Below are 22,203 nucleotides of genomic sequence, written 5' to 3' on the forward strand. Positions count from 1 at the left end.
ACAAACACGGCTGGAAATTGAACCGATCTCTCGTTAAAAACTCGATATTAACGTGTAATATTTGCTTTAAATGGTCAACTTCTTAGTGGAGGTTTCTCTGGTGTTCTGTCAGTCCAAAATGTAAAAAGCAAAATAATGAGGATTTTCATTTTAAACTTAATCACGTTGCTGTATGTGATGAAATCCCTCACTTCACATAAATCTTATGCAACACTCTGGTCTGTCTTTGTCGGATCATCGTTTCAAGGGCGAGAATGTATAAAAAATGTACAGATTTTGTTTCTAAAGTAGCAACAAAGTGTTCAAACGTGCAAAACACGTTCAACGATAGATGACTTCACCATATGCGTCAACATCGGAGACTCTTTGCTTTCAAAACTTTGGGGATTTCAACAAACTTGCCGCCATCAAAAAAGACAGAAAAGGGAAGTGTGTTACTGCAGCTGCAGGAACAGTGTGTGTTTTATGGGAGTGGACTGTTGCTTAATGTTCTGCTCACAGTCAGATGACTCCAGAAAAGAGCCCTGGAGCCATCGTGGTCATTACGTCTCATACTGAGTGTGTGTGTGTGTGTGTGTGTGTGTGTGTGTGTGTGTGTGTGTGTGTGTGTGAGAGAGAGAGAGAGAGAGAGAGAGACATGCATATCAAGTGGAAGCAGAAACCTCAGAGAGTTCAGTGTCAGACACGTTCAGGATATTCGTAAGCAAGTTTAAAGACGCGCGTGAAAATGTGTTTTTCCTCACTTTGCATTGATTTCCTGCACTTTCACCAGAACCACCGCCAACCACACATCAAGTCATTACTCTGAGACAGGGTTTACCTCATGGAGGGCCCACTTTTGTCCCCACGAAATGAGACTGTGTGCACATATTTACGTCCCCGCGATGTGATTAATACAACTACACACACGCTCAGCAGGAGTTTCAAATCCTGCCCTGGCAGTCCCGACGATATTTCTCTCTGAACCTTTTGCTTATTTCTGCAGTCGATTCTTTTCCTTTTCTCTCAGGACCGTGCTGCCACTGTTTTAAACAAAGCATCTTCTGATCTTTTGTTGCGCCTCTCTTTGACATAATCCTGGTGTCTGTTGCCGTGGTTACACTGTCTTAATGTGCCATTGATGTATAACTGTGTGTATTAAAAGCAGCGCTGACGCTCGGCGAAAGAAACTTTTCGACGTGTTCTTCTATCTGCTACTTTCTCTCTCAACCCGTCAACATGTGTTTTCAAGTGTCTGACTGATAGGACTCCAGGTTATTTTGGGATTACAGCTGATCTTAAAGGAGCATTATGTAGTTTTGGGGGAAGAAGAAAAAGATCTTCATTGACTAAACAAACTAAATAAGCAAACTCTCTTTGTTTTCACGGCTGAATAAACAAACTGAGCTTAAACAACAACACAGTTTGTTTATATGTGGCGGACCCTGCCACCTTTTCTAGCTTCAAACTGTATTTTCCCTCTGAGAACAGCTTGTTTATTCACTTATGGAAACAATAAATATTTCCGAGTTTGTATTATTACCTCATTAATATTGTAAATAATACAATTCTGAGTATCCTCTCCGAAAACTACATAATGCCCCTTTAAGCTACTATCTTTAAAATTAAATTTGACTATTCCTGTGCAGTAAAATTTAAAGACTGCATAGTTTTTCCAGCTTTGAAAGCGATTCATACCGTCATGACACACTAAAACTCTCCATTAAAACCAGCAGAAATGAGACAACATGTATAAAATGTCGAACTAGAATCAAATCAGGGCTTTTGAAACACAGTCAGTCTCGTATTAATTAAATCAGCGTCGCACGTGTAATCAAAACAGATTGATCGTGGCGTGCGTTGGGTGTCTGTGTCGTGTCTCGTGGACGTACACACTGAACGTGCAGGCAATGATCTCCGCCACAGCGGCGTTATGACAACATTTCATCTCATCCCCTCGACGCCGCGCTTTGGAAGATGACGGTAATTTGGACGAGATGTTTCGAGGCCTTGGGTTGTCTCTGCTCGCCCGGGCCTCGCGGTCCCTGGTGCGCCGCAACATTAAAGCGAGACTGGAGCGTGAACGTATGGCTGGCTATTAAATGGCAATCACACACAGAAGAGCTCTTTTTATAGACGAACACATTTCTGCTTAATAGCTCTCGGAGCAGAGTCGTCCAAATATGACATTTCAAATGAAAGCCCTCCGAACGCCAGCGCTTATTAAAATCTTTGCTGAAATCTTTCTATTTGTCAGGTTTTTTTTTTCTACGTGATGAGAATCAGAATGAGATCTGGATTGCAAAACCCTGAAATTCTCGACTTAGTTATGTGATCAGGCTTTTAAAGATCTCACGAGTTGCACTGAGCATCAGAGGTGTCTGGCTCCCTCTAATAGTGTCACGCACAGTTAACTCGCCGTACAGCTCCGTGCTCGATGTTCCGGCCCGATAAAGGCGCCGGCTCAGCCCGTGGGCAGCGCTGGGAAACCTCGTGAGCCTTCCCTGCTCTGTCCCGAGATTACTGAAACCTCTCGCCCCCTAATGGCTGCTTGAGGGTGGAGTTAATGTCATCAGCGGGCCCTCTGCTCGCCCCTGGGAGCCCCGCTCCACCCTGCCCCATTAATTTCAAGTGCTACTCATATCCTCGGCCCCCTTCGCTTTCCATCTCTCAGCCCCCTCCCCTCCTTCCATCATCACCTTGGTGCGCCCAGCCCAATCTCGCCGCTCTCCGGGCTCATTTTGAGCTGTAATTGGACAGGAGTCCCGGGGGACGGTCGTCAGCACGCCCCGGTGCCTCGCGTACCCATCTCCAGAGTGGAAACGCGCCCGGCCATAGGTCGATAAGCAGCGCTCCCCGCTCGGTCCGACATTCCCTCCTCTGCTAACTTTCAATGGGAAGAATGACCGGACATCATTTCAGGACAAATGTTCTGTAAGAGCTCAAAACAGGCCCGCAGCGAGGTACGAGTAGCTGACCTCCACATGAAAACACGCTGGGAAAACATGTCCATCTTGTCACGTCACTTCTGTCTCTAATTGAGTCCTGAAATTAGTTTTCTTAAAACAAGTCGGGCTGTAAAAGATGTTTCAACTTGATGAAACTCACTAATAGTTAAAAGCATTTTCTAAAATCAAGTTTCACTTTCTTGTTTCAGGTGGATGACAGGTGTTACTCCATCTTGTTTTAAAATGCTCTCATCCTGAAACAAGGAGATTCAGCTCTGTTAATCTTTGACTCCTCATTGCAATTTCTTTCATTGTTTTAAGAATGTTTTGCTCATTTCAACTCTTGATTTTTTGTTTTTTTCTTGCCTGTATATTGGAACAAGTACATAAGGTCTGAGGCAGGTTGATTCAGCGAAACCAAGAAAATTAAACTTACTTGAAACAGTTTGCAAATATTCTTCCTGCGCAGGAGATTCACTTTATTTCAGAAGAAAACAAGACTGAGAATTAAATTACCGATTTAAAATGCCTTCAGCCAATTACGTTTAGTTTAGCTCTGTTTATTTAAGCAAGGACAGGGCAGAAATTAATAAAACACAAGGAAATACATGAGTAAAAATGCCAGAGTTAGCTAGCAGAATTAGCCAAGGTGTTAAAAAAGGCTTACTAAAATACAACAAAACAAGACAAAACAGGACATAAACGACATTTGCAAGCAGAACAAGCAGATACACAAAGCAAACAAGTTCAGTGCTGACATGTATTTTTATTAATCATCCATTTTCTATTTGTTTTTTTACAAGATTTATTCATGTTGAGCTGTCAAATGTGATTTGGAGTTGTAGTCCAGTCTCCTGAACCTGTGACAGACCGAGCTGACTGACTGACTAAAGACACTTTTTGAGTAATGATGCAACTTCCTCTCACCGACCCCCTCGTGACCCGATCAGTATCGGTTCTTCTGTTGCTCTAGGCCAAGAGTGGCACTGAGCACAAGTTTGCATATTTCATCAGATCATTACAACTTAAAATCTGATATTTTTTATTGCTTGTTTGTATCGTAGCTTACTCTGGTTGGCCTGTGACCAGCTTCAGAGGCTTCAGAAACATCTTGGCCGCTTCTGTAGACGATTTCTAATGAAGCGAGACTGAACTCGACCTTTTTACTTGATTTTTTTAAACATGTGACTTAAATCAAAGCTGCTGTAAGTGATATAAGTGTATTAAATTAAGTGTAAATAGCTCTGTTTTCCAACAGTAACCCATGGCTCTCCTCCAGCTCCTGGTATCCCTGCCATCTTTATCCAATCAGGAGTCCATATAGAGGCGTGTGAGAGGAGGGAGGGGGATTGCTAAGTGTGAAACGGACAGGAAGCCAGCTACAACGACGCCCACAGCAGCTTTAGATCAGTATCATGTCGCATCAACACAATAACAGGAAAAAGGCACCACTAAAAACATATATTAGGTCATACTAAGGGAGGATGAACACCAGGCTTAGGGACTTTATCACAACCTGGCAACCACAAAGTTGTGAAAGAAACGCTTTATGAGACAGCTGCATCAGAAAAACTCGATGTATCTCAGTTTTGAAATAGAATTTGTAATTCCAGAGATCTCCTCCAACTTCACAGAGAAAACCACAGCCGTAAGTGCATGAATACGTGAGTGATGTCCTGCCTTTTCCCTGCCAGAAGACATCTTATTACATTCATCCAGTGACTGCATCAGGCACGAATATGATCCCTGCCATTCTACCGTCCAACACACACACACACACACACACTCACACAGACGCACACTTATATATCTGTCGGTGGTGTGTTTGGATCTCTCTCCCTGTGCCAGCTTTTTTCCTCGAGCAGCATTTGTGCTGGTAATCTGTCATATGAGCTCGTCTCATCAGAGGCACGGGAACATTTGGAGCTGCGAACAGAGGAGGCAGGATAACACCCTAAAAGCTTCCTGCTCTCTCTCTCTTATTGCCCGCGGCTCAATCCCAACTATCTCAAATCTCTCTCCTTATCTCCTCTCCTTTTATTGCCGAAGCTTGACGGGCACTTGACAGTTGAGGTAAAAAAAAAAAAAATGCCACCAAATTGGGGGGCCCTGACGCGAGCGATGTCGGCCATCGCCGTATACCTGCAGCTCCCCCCAGAGGCCGGCCCCCGCCGTGTGGCGCGGCGTTATGAATTTCACCTTAACGATGAAGTTATTTTTCTTTTGTCTCCGAACATCTGTTTAACGCTGAAGAGCTCTCAGACGCTCTCAAAGCATCCAGTTTTTATATAATCATTCTCACTGCTGACCTGTCCTCTCACACCAGCGCGGCGACAATTACAGCTGAATACCTGATGTGTGTGTGCGTAATAGAAAAAAGAGAGGAAGGAAAGGCAGGCGGTGGAAGTGGAAGTGGAAGTGGAAGTGTGTGTCGGGAGGCTGTATTGGCATTCACGCGCCGACGGATGAAAGCAGGCGTCGCCGTTAATAATTGAAAGAGTACTTAACAACAGGAGCGCTAACCCCTTCGCAAGACAGCTTTTAATAACCAGGAAGGTTTCACATTTCCAGTTCTCCACTTTTTCATCTCTGGCCCTCTTCCCTCCCAACACCACCTCCCCCAACCTCCCCCATCCACCCTCACCTCTCGTCTTCTTCAGAAGCTCTCTCGGCTCTATTCACAGGAGCAAAGGAATGCAGCCGAAGAAGCATCTGTCCGTCTTTTTTAAAAAACATGGCAGAAGAAAAGGTGTGTGTGTGTGTGTGTGTGTGTGTTTACACCATTAAAGTGGGCACATTGTGCAGCAATGGATAGCGTACCGCGTCTATTCACAGGGAAGTGTATTTATTACGTCTCCCACATTATCCCTCTGTCCCTGCTGTCTAGTTGAGAGATATGTATTTGTTTATGGAGGCGCTCCGTCGCCACTCTTAATGCGCTCGCCGCTCACCCTCATTAATTCGCTTGATGGTCTTTGATTTGCCGGGCATCACTAAGTCGCATTAAGAAATGTATTTCCCAGCTCTTACTTAACGACGCTTCCAGAACCAGCGCAATTAAATGCACATTTAAATGCTCAAGGTTTCCCCTCTGCATTCATGAGCGGAGACAGGCGCTTGATTAGTGCCCTGCAGAAAATTTAAGCAGCTGGGGAAAGGTGAGGCTGAGCTTTTTATTCGGTGAATGCCACCTTCTCGGCACTCATCCTGATCATAGGAAGCTCATACAGGCTTTTTCTGTCATGTTTTGTTCAGAGAACGCTTTCATGACGCATCGTTGTCCAATAGGTGGTGCTAAAATATGATTTCCATCTAGTCTTGGTTTGAAAATATTTACTCATACATTGATTTTCTACACGTAATCGGACAAATCAGTCTCATCATGTCAATAGATTTGGTTTTAATTTGCCAGATTCTGAGATAGCTGCCTCTTAGACAACCTAGTGCAATGTACGTGAAATGAATTTCATTGCATTTCATGAAATTTGTCTGTTCAGAAACTATTTCATTGCGTTGGGGTGAGGGCAGGGTAAGATATCTCAAAAACCTGGACCTCCATGACTCTGGACTTGACGTTGTCGTTGTGTGTCGCACTGCGAGCGAAACAAAAGACACTTTGAAATCCGATCTGAGCAGCCAAAGCGTCGGGACCGAGAATTACAATTCGAATCGCATTTCCTCCAAATGTGGTTTGGATCTGATTGGCAAAAAAACGCATTTTGTGCTGTCCAGTTTACATTCTTCATTCTCGATTCCCTACTTTTACGGTCTTAAATGACAAAGAAAAGCATTAAGAAGGTGGAACCAGCACATGTTAACAGGAACAGACAACTTTTCTAGTTTCCCCCTCCTAGTGTCCCCCTGTAATATTACTGTTGGCGCCGCTGTCTCCAAGATGGCGTTAGCAACATGGCTACAGCTAACAGCCTGGCTACTGCCAAAAGCAAAAAACAAATGCCATAATCCCATTTTGACCTTGAAACCCTGATCTTAGTGCTATGAAAACAGCCAGTTGTATATATAAGTAGGCAGCTTTGTTACTCATCTAGTCGAAAGGATGCCCGTTTTGACACATATCAGCATCCATTGAGTGAATGTCCGCCCGTTCATTCTCCCTCTTCACCTTCTTTTCCTCCTTCATCAGCATCGTTCTGTTTCTTTTGCAGTGTAGTTTCCACAGTTATTCCACTTATTCCACCTTTTCTTGGGGATAGTGACCGGGGAAAACAATGCTTTATCCGGTTTTTGTTGCACAACGGCAGACACACTTCCTTTTGTGCTGCACACCGACCTTTCTTTACTCTGACCAAATAGCTGTGAAAGCGAGGTTAATAGGGCACCCACTTCGATACGGACGGTGTCATTTTTCAACTTAACGTCTGCAGCTCTACTTGAGTCTATCTGAGAGCTTGACACCAACACATTCACACGCTCTGTCCACCTGACCGGCATAAATGCGAAACTTAATTTGCAATCCAGAGACTCCGGAACAAAATTAAACATTGGCTCTGAGATAAATAAACATTGGCATCGGTTCAACCTCAGACAGTATTTTAGCTTCCACCGCTGTCGGCTGCTCCTCAACAGCTGGCCCAGTGAAGTCATGTGCTGCCATTCGATATGTTGGCACTTGTGACACGACATTCAACACTCATGACTGTACTGTAAATACTAATCCAATCCCCTTTATGTATACAAACAGTCTTACTCAGTGAATCTATACATAGAAGTTATTATCAGACTGTATCCGTCTCTCACAATGGCGTTTTTTCCCCCCAATTTGTGTTCACTCATCTCATTTGCATGTATCCATACCTCTTGAGCTCTGCGGCTGAATGGGCCTAATTGAATAGTTGATCACATATTAATCTAATTAGTGTGGTTCAGTCCTGGTCATTGTGCGCTGAATTCATTTATTCTGTCTTGTTATTGTGTTCTGTCAGGCCGGAGGCTGGCGGCGAAGCCCCAGATGGTTTACTATAGCTAGCGCCGCTGATCTAACTGGGAGCTTCTGCCTTTGTCTCCGGATCAGACTTCCATACTGCACTCTGATCACAGCTAGAAACAAGAGGGGGAGAGAAAGAGAGAGACATGGCAGAGTGGAAACGAGGGATCAAGAGGTGGTGGGGGAGGAAAAAAAAAGTTGGGGGAGAAAGGGAAGAAAGAAAGAGGCAGAGAAAGATAGGACCATTACCGTCGAGGGTGATCATCACCATATCCGAGTTTTCCATGAAAAGGCAACAAGTGGAGCCTAATGGGAAATATGCAGATGTATGCAAATGCATGTTGGATGGGTCGCCCAGAGGCCCAGTGGGAGATTAAAGCTCTTCGGGATGGAGAGGGCTGTGGAGGAGACTAGCACTATGAGCTTAATGCTGCCATATTAAACAGAGAAAACCAAACCATGGACCAATTGTGGGCCTCGTTGTCAAGCTCGTCGCCATTAATCTCACAAATAGATTCATCCAGATGGCAGAGGACTCTAAAGTGATCCGTCAAACCACATTGGTAGCCAGTGATGTGATCCATGACGGACATTTTTTAATTTGATTGTATCTTCGCAAAGATTCTCTCGTTGTTTTACTACGATATCGGATGTGGTTACCGTTCCCCACGCGGGGGCCCCTCCAGGGTCTTCCACGTGGATTTGATGGATGAGATCCAAGTGTCGCTATTTCACACTCCTTCGCAGGTTGATCGGCACCAAAGTGACTCAAGCAGAAAGAGAGTGAGAGGGAGAGGAGAGGCAGAGGCAGTTAAGACTCTACCTCGAAGCTCTCCACCATTCACGCTCCACTTCCACATTTGATCCGCGGCAGTCCCTCAACCTGAGTCCGCAGCTGCTGATGGAGGTGTTGCTGAGAGAATTACAGGCTGAGCAACAGAGTAAATGGGAGCGGGCATTTCAGCCGTCTGGGGATACAGAAGTAACCCTGAGTGCCCTGCAAGTGCTGGAGTAAATCCCGTAACTAGTTTTTATAGGCAAGTGCTGCAGAGTTACCTGCAGGTGGAGCACTTGGAGGGAAACACGAGCAATCGAATCATCAGCACAAAAGCAAAGATTAGCTTTTGGAAAATATCCGGTTCTTTGAAATGCATGCCTGAATGATGGGATGCCATTACACTGCAAGACTTTTATGCCTGCAACATGCAAAGTGAAAACAACCTCAGCATCCAAACTTTTATTGGAAACAGGGCTTTACATAAAGATCACATTACTTCCTGTATTGGTACCAAATGTTGGCACATGCAGAATTGTCCAATATAAAAGTAATTCCTATGAATTCTTGGCTGTTCCACTTCCGGCCCATCTGCAAGCGTCTCCATTACTGTACGTGGCCAGCTGCCATTTTTTGTATACAGTGTTATGACTAAAAAAGTACTGTATGTGCCAGCTCTATACGTGGCCTCTCTGCATTGGCAGGTGTTAAGTCTCAAATGTTCACATCCGTCCAGTGGTATTTGGCAGCGTCATAAATCTACAGTTTACTGTTAAACATACCGTCCCTGCTCTAAGAGTGCCTATAAATCAATACTCTGACGGTTGTTACATCAGCCTCCTGAACCTTGTGAAAGACTCTCACATGCGGTCGGTTCTTCATGTACGGGAAACACGTCTTTTTCTTCTAACTGTACAGTGTTTTGGTCCTTGGAGCTTAATCCAGTGTATTTCCAAGACAAGGAGAAGAGACCATGAAATGCTTTGGTTGTCACGGGTCAATGGGAGCGCTCTCAGTCTCATTCTCTTGAACCTATTAGAGCAGAGTGAGGACGGTGCTCTGTTTAATATCTTTTCATGTTGGTTGTTAGCCTAGCAGTATTATCTTTCATACAAGATAGCTGTATGTATGTATGTGTGTGGCCTGCCTCTGTTAATCGTCTAACAGACATAAAGAGACAGACCGCACAGACAGCTGGACATCAACGTCTCACCACAGATCGTCTTCGCTCTCCGTTTGTTGAGTGGAGATGCTCCTTCTTAGGAAATTGGGAACCGTTCTCGACAGTGGAAATAACCTCGCTTGGCCCCGTCTTTGTTTTTTGTTTTTTTCCTTCTCACTCGCCTCATTCTGTCACACTCTGACCGCTCTCCAAAGCCCGTCTCTCTTCCTCGTCGCACACAACAGCTGTATCGGGACGGAGTGAAACAAGATGTGATCAGCCTAATGTGATTCTCGTGTATCAACAGACTCCTTGCCTTGTCTGTTTTCAACTTACATAACCGCTTCGCTCTCCCTCCAACAACGCCGGGGCCTCATTTTTCCTACTTTGTGGGGCATGTTGTCATAAAGTGGGAGTGTGTCGGGGTGTCTTCGCTGTATCCATGGAGAAAAACCAAACAGTGATGATTAAAAAGCGACGAGGCCAGGTTGAGGGAACGGAGCCAGTCGCTGATTAAGACTATTACTTCATAACTAGGCACTGCTGTTTTCTAGGAAAACTCAGAGCATGACATATACCAATAAAGAAATCTTTACAAGAGCTAATGGTGTGGGGAGGATTGTCAAGCAGGACGAGAGGTGCTTCACTTTGAGTGTGTGTTTCTGTGTGTGGGTGTGATAAAGGCCGACATCCCCCTGGGCTTCAGACCACTCTGTCTGGACGTGTTCTTGCAGTGCCGCTTTCTTTAATGGTATTCCTCTGCACATCCATCCATCCTTTTATCCCCTTTTTCTTCATCCTGTACACTCTTGCTCGCTTCATGTACACGGACTGTCATTGCCTTGTTTGTTGTCCGGCTGTAATCAATCCAGGAGCCCTGGGTGGTTTGGATGTGAAACATAATTCTATAACAAGCGAAAAAATAACCCTGCATCCCTTCGCTTCACTCCATTTATCTGTGTCGCTGCACTGACAATAGCTGCCTTTCCATCATAAAACTCGATTGAAAAAAAAAGACTCGTTGAAAGAATTTTTTTATAGAACTTACTCAATACTGTAATAATAAAAAATAAGTTTTAACGTTTGCCAGAGGTGGGGAGGCTTTTTTGTCAATAAAGAAGTTATGTAATAAATGTCAAGGGAAGTTCATCTGTCGAATAAGTGACGCTGCGACATTTACAGCCGAGAGCTTTCGGCGAAATTGACTGTCCACTGCAACCTCACCACAAAATGTCACTCCGAGTTGCAGTTTGTCTAACTTTACTCTGACAGGACAAGAGATTTGGATGGGCCGGTACATGTATATGAATATAACGAACATGTTACTTTGTGTTGTGCTGGAAGACCTGTTGTTAGTTTATGTTAGCGGACTCCAAACCAACGTTTTCATCTCGGAGCCAAGAGAGGCTCCAGTCCAGCAGCATTAAACAGGGACAGCATGTCACGTTACAATCCGCTCACATATGGACAATAAAAAACTGATTATTACATGTAAATTGCTACATATTGTCACATAGAGCCCATTTAAGAAGGTGGAACTTGAAACGATTAATCAGTTATCAAAATATTTAACAAGTCATTTTTAATTTGGTAGTTAGTTAATTGCATCGTCTGCATAACTAACACACGTCACGATAACCAATGTGATTATAAATTTTACAATTGTAAAAAGCAAAAGTTCTACAAACATGCAATACTTTATGTAAGTGTGGTACTCTAGTGTAATATATTGTATTTTTTCCTGTTTGACAGCTGTACTTACTTCCACAAGATTTTCTATAAACATATTATTGATTAAAATACTCAACAGTCCCTCTACGAGCTACAACCACAACATTAACATTTTGCTTGATCAAGCAATGAGCATATCTAAAGATTTAATAAATAACAATTCTGCATTAAAATGTTTTAAAAAACCAGACCTTTCTTATATATTTTAGTTTAGTTGTGTACTGATGTTATCTCAAATGTTTCCATCAAAGTTTAAATCCGGAGAAATCTGTAATTTTACCCAAGAAAAAGGTGCATTTAATTTGATCGCCTGTCGCTATAACTTCCGGCAGAACATCAGTCTATATGTCACAGACTGAGGAAGGAAGTCAGCAATCATGACTTAATATATCATGAATTACACATGAAAATGCAACCTCGTCCGTGAGTCACAGCAGATAACAGTTTCTGCAATAACTCCCATTATACCACGCTGCTTACGTCGAGAAACCCTAGTGCTAGAATTTACATGCTGTTCCCTTTAAATTCGTGCTACTTCTTTTACTTCAGTAAATAATATGAACTCTTCAGTACAGCAATGAAATTCACCTACTGTGATTCTTATCCAAGTCTCAAAACTTATCTCATTCACTTGACATTTTCTTGTCAAAGCTACTACTATACTTTGTCTTGTCTTTCTTTCCTGAGGGCAACATTTCCTTTATCACAAAATCTACAACATGAGCTCTTTTGTCTCGCTCGTCGTTTGTTTGGCACTTTCCCTCCTTTTCAGCTGCGGTTATCTAACTGTACGCAGTCTCCTACATGTGAAATTGAGCGAGCCCACTAGAGACGCTCTCACGGGGTCTGGAGTGGGACTTGTCCACCAAGTGGGGCTAATTATGCAAATCCCTGCCTCATCCTCATTGGCCTGGGTCAAAGCGGCAATATTAATGATTAAGGAGTGATAGAGTGACGGCAGAAGGGAAGGAAAAAAAGAGGGCTTGTGTGGGAGTCTGCAGGATTAGAGGAAGAGGCCCCTTTTCCACACACGTACCTATGGACCACAATACATTGACATGTTAAAAGGAACCCTTCTATGTGTTCAGCTGGGGGAAGAATCGAGCCCTTTATCTCTCAGCAGTCAGCACTTCCCGTTTCGTCGCTGCAGCATCTGGGTCGTATCCGTAGCGACCTCGAAGCCCTGTCATGCCCTAATCTGGAGTCAGCAGGGCAGACTCTGTTCACTGTCTGTGTGTAGGATCTTTGTATCTAACCTCGAGACGACCAAATACCTCCAGAGAGATAAGAAAAAAAAAAAAAAAGGATGAGCAAATTCCATCGAAGTGGAGACATTTACTGAACTTCAACATGGGGCTTGGATTTAAAAATGAAGCTAACTGTACTAGAAGGAGATTTTAACTGGTTATGAAACAGTCATTTTTTTTCTGGTGCCTGTATATGACCTAAATATGCAAACAAAACCATTAGCCACAAGACTGAACAACCACATCCGTTAGTTTCTTTCACCATCATTATATTACAGTTACTGCTGATCTTACATAGCCACAAATGGATAGCCTACATTAGCTTATCGCTATACATCCTGCAAACTTCTGGATTAAAAATAATGTCAAAGATACGTTGCATCTTTCTTTGCCTCGCTTTCAAAACAAGTGCATGCCTTAGCCAGATCAAGATCTTTAGATACGAGGCGGTGGTGCTAATGCAGCTTCTGTCAACCACAAAAAAGAAAGTACCTTGCAGCTGCTTTAAGACTTTGGCTGAGTTAGACAGTAGGCTAAAAATAGTCACATAATATGTCTTCTCAAGACAACAGGATGGATGGCAAGGTCCATGCTAGCAAATGCTGTGTTTGATGATGGTATTCTTCTTGCAATATCTAATGTTATGGTTATCATGATAATTCTTCAATAATATGCAGCCAAATGTGCGATTTTATGTCGGAAAATAAGCCTGAGAGTTAAAACAAAGTACCTAGCAAAAAAAGTGCATTGTTGTGAAGCTAGCCTAACCTTTTTCCCTACAGCTAGGGACATTTCAAACATTGGTAACTTTGTGTTAGCCTCCATATATACTTGTACCTATATACTTATACTTGTCGCTGGAACAAGTGTAAATGCAACGAAGAAGCTATTTTCCTCGGAGGCAGATTGAAATCAGATTGCTGAAACCACATCAGAAGGTGTTAGCAAGCAGCATGTGAAGACGAGCAAAACTTTCATCTTCCTAGTTTGTGTTGTCAAGTCATCCATGTGTTTGTGTTAGTTTAGGGCTAGCTAAACTTCTAGCTAAGCTTCAGGTCGTTGGCCACCACCATTTCTTGGGCTGGAGTGGAGCTGAACCTGATTTGCATTTACCTTTGAAAAACTACCATGAATGCATTGATTTAACCTAGCATCAGGTCCAAACAGGGACACGAAAGAGTCTTTATTCTTAGCATGTATATTGCTTGTACTGTTTGCACGTCGTCACCCTCACAGTCATGCAGAAGATTTGGAGCAAGTGGCTTTTTAAAGCAGCTATTTGCAGCAATTACCTAAGTTGGACTTCCTTAAGAGGAAGTTAAGAGGAAGACACAAGCTGAAGTGACATGTTACCAGCAAAAAAAAAGTACATTTACTGGTGCCTGAAGGCAATAATTTACCACAGCCACAAGGATAAGGTTGGCTTCTTTGGTTATCTCCCCACAAAACCTGCTTATCCGTCATTCAGTGAATAAATGTAGCAGTTAGAGGTTTACACTAGCACCTGCATGTGTAGCCCGAGTGTGGTTGAACAAGTGTTAGCAGATGTGTGTGATTGTTTTAACAGCGTCCTCCCCTCAGATACTTGAGGGCGTCCACGTCTCATTTAACCAGTGTGTAATGTGTTTTCAGCACTGCTAAGTCATGCAGAGCCTGAGTGCGTCTGTATTGGATCTCTCGAGTTAGCGTCGTTAGCCTCGAAGCTGCTGAAACCAGAGCTCCTCTGTGAAACCACCGGAGCCCCGAGAGTCCAGAAAACAGTGCCAAAAACTAAAGCAGGCCAAATCCTCCTCTCTTCTTTCCCTCCCCTCTACTTACTCGCTGTCTATACTCCTTCCCCCACGCCGTCCCCCTTTTTTTTCCCTCTTCCCCATTCCCCAAGCATGAGCAATTCACAGTTAATTCAATTTTCCCCCGGCTGGGCTCACATGGGACAGCATTGGAATTCCGGTTTGTCATGATAAAATGATTACACGGCATTGTGTTTCTCCGGGCGCCTCCCAGCGCATTTATTAGAATCTGTCAGTGTCAATGTAGATCGGCCAGCCAAAGTGCACGTCTCCACCGCCGCTCCTCGCCACTCCGCTTCCCCTTCCCTCCACCGAAACTGGTTATTCCTTATGAAATACGTCGCTCCTGGCAGACGCATAATCTGATTACATCCGCTAGATTAAAAATATATTGAATTTTTTTCCTCCAGGTTCTCCTCTCCTCACGTTTTTAACCCCTCTTTCCCCACTTCTCGCCTCTCCTTCTTCCTCCTTCCTTTCCCCCATCACCTGCCCCTCCACAAAGGACTAGTTTCTCTTCCCAGTGACTTTATTATCTGGGGTTTGAGTGATGTCAGTTCACCATGGCGCTGGCCTTTTTTGAAATGAGATATGGGACAGTCATATCATCCACCCCCAGTAAGACAGATGATGATGTGATGATTGATATGTTTTATCATTAATATTAAAACCTTGGTGGTGGTCTCTGTGTTATTTCAAAGGGCTTCTCCTGCACTGCCTTGGAACGGCTTGTCATACGGTGTGAAAAGAGGAAGGTTTCGCTGCAAAAATACCACCAGTTATTGTAGCGACACAAGCAGACACGGTGATGTATTAAAGTAGACATAGTTTAAGTGCAGTTCTCTGTTCGCCGTCTGATGACCGGGCTGCTAAAAGAGGCTAAATGGATTCTCTGGTAGCACAGAAGTCATTAGTATGCATGAAATGCTATCATGTGCTTCTGATAAATCTAAAGTGTTAAGTTTGAAAATAGATGTTAAACATGTATTTTAGAGTCGGTGCGTGGTGGAGCCCGACTGAAAGCAGATTATAAAGAGGTTATACTATGATCAGTAGTCGTAGTTTGTTTATGGCAATGTCATCATTAATAAATGTTAAATTTATAGCATTAAATAATCGTTATTACTGTTAACAATGAAATGTTCTATAAACCATTTAATAAGCAAGTGTAAAGGTTTAGAAACATCTGTTGCAGTTGGTAACAGTGAAATAACTATTAATTTATCGACAATGGTCATAAAGAGTTACTTTATTCCTGTTCCTTACATTTTGAATCATGAAGATGTATCTTTGGTATTTCTCTACAACAACTTCTTCTCAGTTATTGGCCAACTTTTGTGCAGATACAAATGTAGGCCTATCTGTGACAGGGTTTATATCAGTTTATGCATTAAGTCTGCTGATGCTAAAGAACTCAATTACCATGTTGGGTATCTCTTTATATGAAGGTCCTTGTAGTAAGCGTTAGTTATTAGGTAATAAGGGCCTCATAAGTCCTTATAATATGTTTAGAAAAAAAACCCCTGTCACATTACTGTTGGGTAGATGCTAGCAAAGCAACGCAATACATAAAGTTAGCACAGCAGAGGTGTAAGCTGTAAGCTCCAGTTTTGAATTTCCAGATGTTTCATTTCTTTTTGAACATAAAACAATCATGTGTAGTTCACCGTGAAGACATTAAGAGGCTCTTCTCCTCTTCTGTCGATCTCTTTCCTCAATTTCTGCACAAGAAAAATATGAATCCTCCTCCTCTTGATGTTGGAAGTCATGGCTTCCACACATACTTCTATTTTCCTGCAGCTACTCCTGCCACCCTCATCTCCTCACATCCCCTTCTCTCCCCCCTCTCCCCTCCTCTTCCTGTCTGGATAATATTACAGCTTATTATTTTTCATATTTCCATCCCTCCCTCTGCCCATACCGACCTGTCAGTCAAGCTGTCATGTGTGATTTGGAGCTGTCACTCCGGCTCCGGGTTTCGAGTGTGGGGGTTCGATGGCTTGTTTACTGAGATGTGACTGGAGGTGTCACGGCGAATAAGCCCACCTCACCCTCCTCACCCTCCTCACCCCCAAACCCCCTTCGCTCTGTGTGACCAGGAAACCCCCCCACTGGGTGTGCAGGGTGCTTGTGCCAGGTGGGATGTGGCTAATGACCATCTCGCAGTGCCACCTTCGATTTTGGGGTGGTGGGTTTCAGCGTATGTGCAGCCCTGAGGTGCACGCATGCATGCGAGCGTGCACACGTGCATGCGAGCGTGTACGTGTGTGTGTGTGTGTTGATGAATGTGTGTATCCTCATTCTCTCAGCCAACCAATTACTGTCCCGAGGAGCCGACAGCTGTCGCCACCGTCGTCTTCTTTTTCACCACCATCCCTCTTCCCTCCTCCGTACCTCCCCTCAGTTGGTGGGGGGGGGGGGAGTCAGAGGGGAGTCTCAGCCATGGGTCCTGCTCCCTTGGGGAGTCATTACACCACTGTGGGACACTCTCTCTCTCACACACACACACACACACACACACACATGCACAGAGCGACACACAACTTGTCTCCTCTGTCTCTTTCTATCTATCACCACGCCACTACACCCTTCAATTAAGCCTGTGGCCGTCGCTTTGGGGATTTGATGCACATTCACGTCACACACACACACACACACACACACACACACACACACACACACACACACACACACACACACTCATCTAATCCTAATGTTCCCTCTATATTTGTCATTACCCTCTCCCCAGATGGGACTCGGCCCATTGGGGTTTTTTTTTATATAATAGAAGCAGAATGTATAGAAGTGACACTTCATCCTCAAGTTTCCTTTTTTTTTTGGGAACAAATTCATCGGCAGCTCAAGCTTTTTTTTTGTGCACACACGGCGAGTTTCTCCTGAAGCGGTTGCCACACTGCTGGTGATTTAGGCGAGCGTGTTGCCACTGAGGTGCCATCCCTCTCCGCGGCGCTCCCGCTATCTCCCCCCCCCCCTCACCACTCTCTTTCTTTATCTGAGACTGTAATACAAACCAGATTGGCCTTATCTCGCTTCTTCCACCACACACAAACACTCTCGCGCACACTCTGAGCCGGCCTTATTCTCACTCTCTTGCTTGCTTCTGCATGTAAACACACACACACACACGCACACACACTCAGCTCAGGCTTGCACATGCTATCAGTCTCAATCTGTGAGTGGATATGCCAGCTATTTCACTTAACCATGCAGGGTACGAATGTTGGCGGTTGGGGGGAAAAAAAGAATTTGGAAGAGGCGCAGAATATTTTCACTTCAACCATGAATGCTGTGTATAGATAAGGAGCGCCTCACTCCGAGTGTGTAACTGTTTGTATATACGTGCTTGCACGTGTGTGTCAGTCTTGTAGAGATTTACCTCCGACACACTCGTTAATCACAGAATTCATTAGTCACCGAGTCTCTAATTGTTTACTTTCCCCTGCGGCGGTACTACACAAGGTTGCCGGCCCTCCCTGTTACAATTTTGGAAGAACATAATGGTAAATTAATTTTCCTGGTAGCTCCGATTCGATTAGTCATTTCTGAGTACACTCTATTAGCCGGGAAATTGTGTATTTGGAAGTCAGAATGGAGAGTCGGAGGGTTTGATCGTGTTGCTTACCTGGAAAAAAAAAAAAAAAAGACAAAGTGGGAGAGAGACAGAGGGGGAGACCCGGTGAGGAGGAGAGACGGAGTAATGAGCCCGAGAGATGAGCTGGAAGAGAAATGGTCTGCTCTGCTTTGAGTGGCTCTGTGATGTAGACTGAAGCCCAGTGAGAGATGCAAGTGGAAAGATAAATTGATCTATTAATAAAGCCATAATCTACTAATGAAGTCAAATTGATTCACTAACTGGTAGGTACATCGCAAAGTGATGCAACTAAAACAAGACCGATAAAATAAACAGTACAAACCCAGAAACACAACGAACACACTTTTCGATGTTTAGTCTAAAACAACAACCTTAGACTAGCACTGACAAAATACTGATTTATCTCTTCAAGTAGTCAGAAGTCAGAATTAACAGATTGTTGGTTGTGTCCGTTTCGTAAAGACAAAACAAACCGTGAAACAATCTTCTTGTCGCTGTGAACTCGGCGTGAAACGATAGAGTAAGTAGGTAAGGGTAAGTTGCTTATGGTGAATTTCCATTATCAAGATTATTGTAAATCGGGATAATCATGAATGTCTTCACATCAGTGACGTGAAAAGGGTGTCTAGCTCCATAATGTACAGTCCTGTATTCATTTCTTGATTTATTTTGAATCGCTTAAATAAAAATGTGTTCTCCTAGTTTCTTGAAAATGTAAGGTTAAGTAATTACATTATGTTATAGTGCCATTATAAGTTTTTTTAAGAATATTGTGATGATTGTCAAGATGATATCCTAATAAGTTTGGCCAGGATAATTGTGACATTACATCTTTATATCGTCCCACGACACTGTGAACATCACAGAAAGCCCAGTTTTGATTATTTGTAATATTTGGGTTGCATATTATAAGCACTTCCTCCAGGAAATCACAATGTTTTGCAAACGCCAATACCTGTGAATTTTGCGTTGCAGTGATTCATCAAAAAATGAATGGTCATGCAGAATTCAGTTCAGTCGCTGAACGATTGTTTAAGGGTCCATTGTGTATAATTTAGCGGCATCTAGTGTTGAGATGGCAGATTGCAACCAACTGAATACACCTCTTCTCACCCTCCCCTACGGCGATTGCTAAAATCATCAAAAACACTAAAGACCGTCTCCAGACTGGTGTTTGATTGTTATTGTTGTCTGTTATGGGATAAACTGCTGCCTACATTACCCACAGTGCAACTAAGCCACTTAGTGACATCACTGGAGACAGTTTATCAGATTACATGCAGTTTCCTCTGGAGCCACAAAAGGCTTTATACCACTTTTTCCACAAATGTAGTAGAGCTCCTCAAGACCTGTAAACACACTTTAATGTGTTTTAAATTGGTGGATTTACCCTTTAAAAATGGATTATTTGATAGGACAGCTGAAGGATGAGATTATTTTATTTCGAAGATTGAAGTCCTCCATTGGCGTGGTCGAACAGCTTCCTGCCTCCGCTGCTGATCCAACATGCCGACTCAGCCAAATGGCCGCTGATAAGGACCAAGTGGAGCCGTGTGTGTGCTCGAGCCGCCAGATAAACTCTGGGTGATGTTTGGCTTTAAACATGGCCCCCGTTGACATCTCGGTGTATCAGGCCCCCCTCCTGCCAGCAGAAAAACCAGGTCTTTATGTTCTAGTTTTGTGAACTAGTTTGTGAACTAGTTTCCTGAAACCGGTTGACTAATTGGCCTTATAGCGTCTGGAAAAAGTGCATCCTCGACTCTTTAAAGGCTCTTCTGCATGTCGATGTACGGACAAGCTATATATATATTCATGTGTGTATTCATGTCACTCGCCGTGTTTTTATGTGTCGTGCCCTGAGCTGCATATGGATGAGCTAACACGGGGCAATCTGCGCTTGAAGGCGCACGTGCACTTTCGAACGCAGCGCGAGCACGTCCACTTCTTCCACAATACTGAAATACAGATGCAATAGAGCGTATCACAAGTGAACTTACTGAAACTATGCATTATAGATCAACACACACTCACGCACACACATTCTTCTCCCTCTTTTCAATGAATCTCCACGCACGCTCGCACGCCACATCACAAATGATAGGATTTAAACATCAACAGTATGAAATATTCATGTGTCAGTGCCAGCCGCTCGAGCAGAACTACCACCAAGGGGGATTTGCCTTCAGATCTGAGGATACTACTGCATTCATCCCTCTCGCTCTCTCTTTCTTACTCTCCCCTCCCCTCCCCCCCTGACTCTCTCTCCCTGTTGTGTTGCAGCATCCGGAGTCGTTGTCGCGGCGTTGTGTACCAGTGTTCTTGACTATTGTTCTAGTTTTTCTATGATATCGCCTTTATAGTACAAGCGTTGTTATGTCTGTGTCTTGGGGGTGGCGGTGGTGGTGGTTGGGTCTAGACACCCACTAGCTCGCCCTTCTTTAGTCTTCACTCAACATAAGGGGAAGGCAGGAAGGGGCGGGCGAGAGAGATTGACTGAGAATCAGACGGGAAGAGAGGGAATTGAGAATTTCAGATCGGCTGGTTGAAATCGATTTCAGAGTTTTTGTACTTTTCTGAGTTCAGACAAGATTTATGAAGACCTTCCAGTAACATTTTGCATCTTAAAGCTACAGTACAGTAAGTGTTTGCCTGTGGTTTGTGGTTTTGGACCTTGAAAAGGAAAAAGTTTGGGCACCAGGCTGATTTAAAAGTGTTCTCACAGGTTCTGTATATTTCCAAAAGGAAATATGTGTCAATGTAATGTGCAAACTCAATCTGTATTTCAATTAACTTTATTTCACAAAGATAATTTACCCAGTATCAATAATGCTTTCCAGGGAGTCCTCGCTTCATATATTAAAAACAAAGCCATAAAACACTAGCGTTAGCTATCGCTACTAGCTCTTGAAAAGCTGCGTTTTGGGAAAACAACCCACCACAAGCAGCGATTCGAGGCATTACTCATCTTCGGAGTGCCGGTGAAGGTGCATTCAAATCAGTTTTGCAAATAGACCATAAAATAACCACAACCTATCAGACAGAACATTTGCAGGAGGTATAGGTGTTCTTTTAATTGACAGGAAGTTGCCGCCACAATGAGGTAAACTTTGAAATTAGTTCTGAAACTGGCGATTAGTTTCTTTGTCGATTATTTCTGGAATACTTGATGAGTTTTTTTGTCTATAAATGTCAGAAAATGATGAAAAATGTCGATCAGTGTTTCCCAAAGGCGAAAATGACGTCCTCAAACATTTGTTTTGTCCTCAACCCAAAGATGTTCAGTTTACTGTCATAGAGCAGTAAAGAAACCAGAAAATAGACCTTTTTTGCTTAAAAAATCACTCAAAAAAAGTCATCAGTAGTTTCCATTACTTGCAATCACTATGTCACATGGATAGTATCAACTTATACAATAATAAAGTCGTAAACAGCAAGATCTTGCCCGTCCAATACAGGACTACGGGGTTAAAATCTTAATAATCTGCGGTCAAACGGAGAAAATTGGAACAGCAAGCTTGGTAAATCTTTGAGGTATAGCTTTTTTTAAAGTTTGATGAGTTGTGGACAGAAAGCTTGAAAGTAAGAACAGGTCGGAGGCATAAGAAGAAAACTTTTCTGGGAGTCTTCGATTGCTCAGCGAAGGTGAGCGTGATGGAGTATACAGGGATACAAAGAGGGGGGACTGGGGGGAGTCAGATATGGGTCCAGTGGTCATTGTTCCTCCTTAGATTCATCCCCCCTTTTCCATTTAAAAGATGTGATTACACCGCAACAATGCGCGCACACACTTTCAGCACACGCGCTGCCGGCAGTGGTGATCCAATTTAGGAGGTTAGAAGGGAGGGATAAGGAGATGGAGGGAGCAAAAGGGGGGAGCAGAGGGGCAAGGCAGCCATGTAAGAGATGCAACGGAGGAGGAGAGAGCGCTCTCCCTCTCCCTCTCTCTCGTTTGTCATTCTGTCGGCGGCGTATGCAGATGAGGAGCTAATATGATATCTCTGCTGAGCTGATGG

General features: G+C 43.6%; 1 protein-coding gene across 1 annotated transcript in view; it reads left to right on the forward strand.

The window, feature by feature from the left end:
* The window catches only part of celf2 (cugbp, Elav-like family member 2), a 217,114-nt gene that overhangs the window by 9,551 nt on the left and 185,360 nt on the right, over positions 1-22,203 (forward strand). The gene's annotated exons all lie outside the window — the stretch shown is intronic.

This window comes from Pagrus major, chromosome 14, assembly GCF_040436345.1.
Source record: "Pagrus major chromosome 14, Pma_NU_1.0".
In the NCBI taxonomy this organism is placed as follows: Eukaryota; Metazoa; Chordata; class Actinopteri; order Spariformes; family Sparidae; genus Pagrus; species Pagrus major.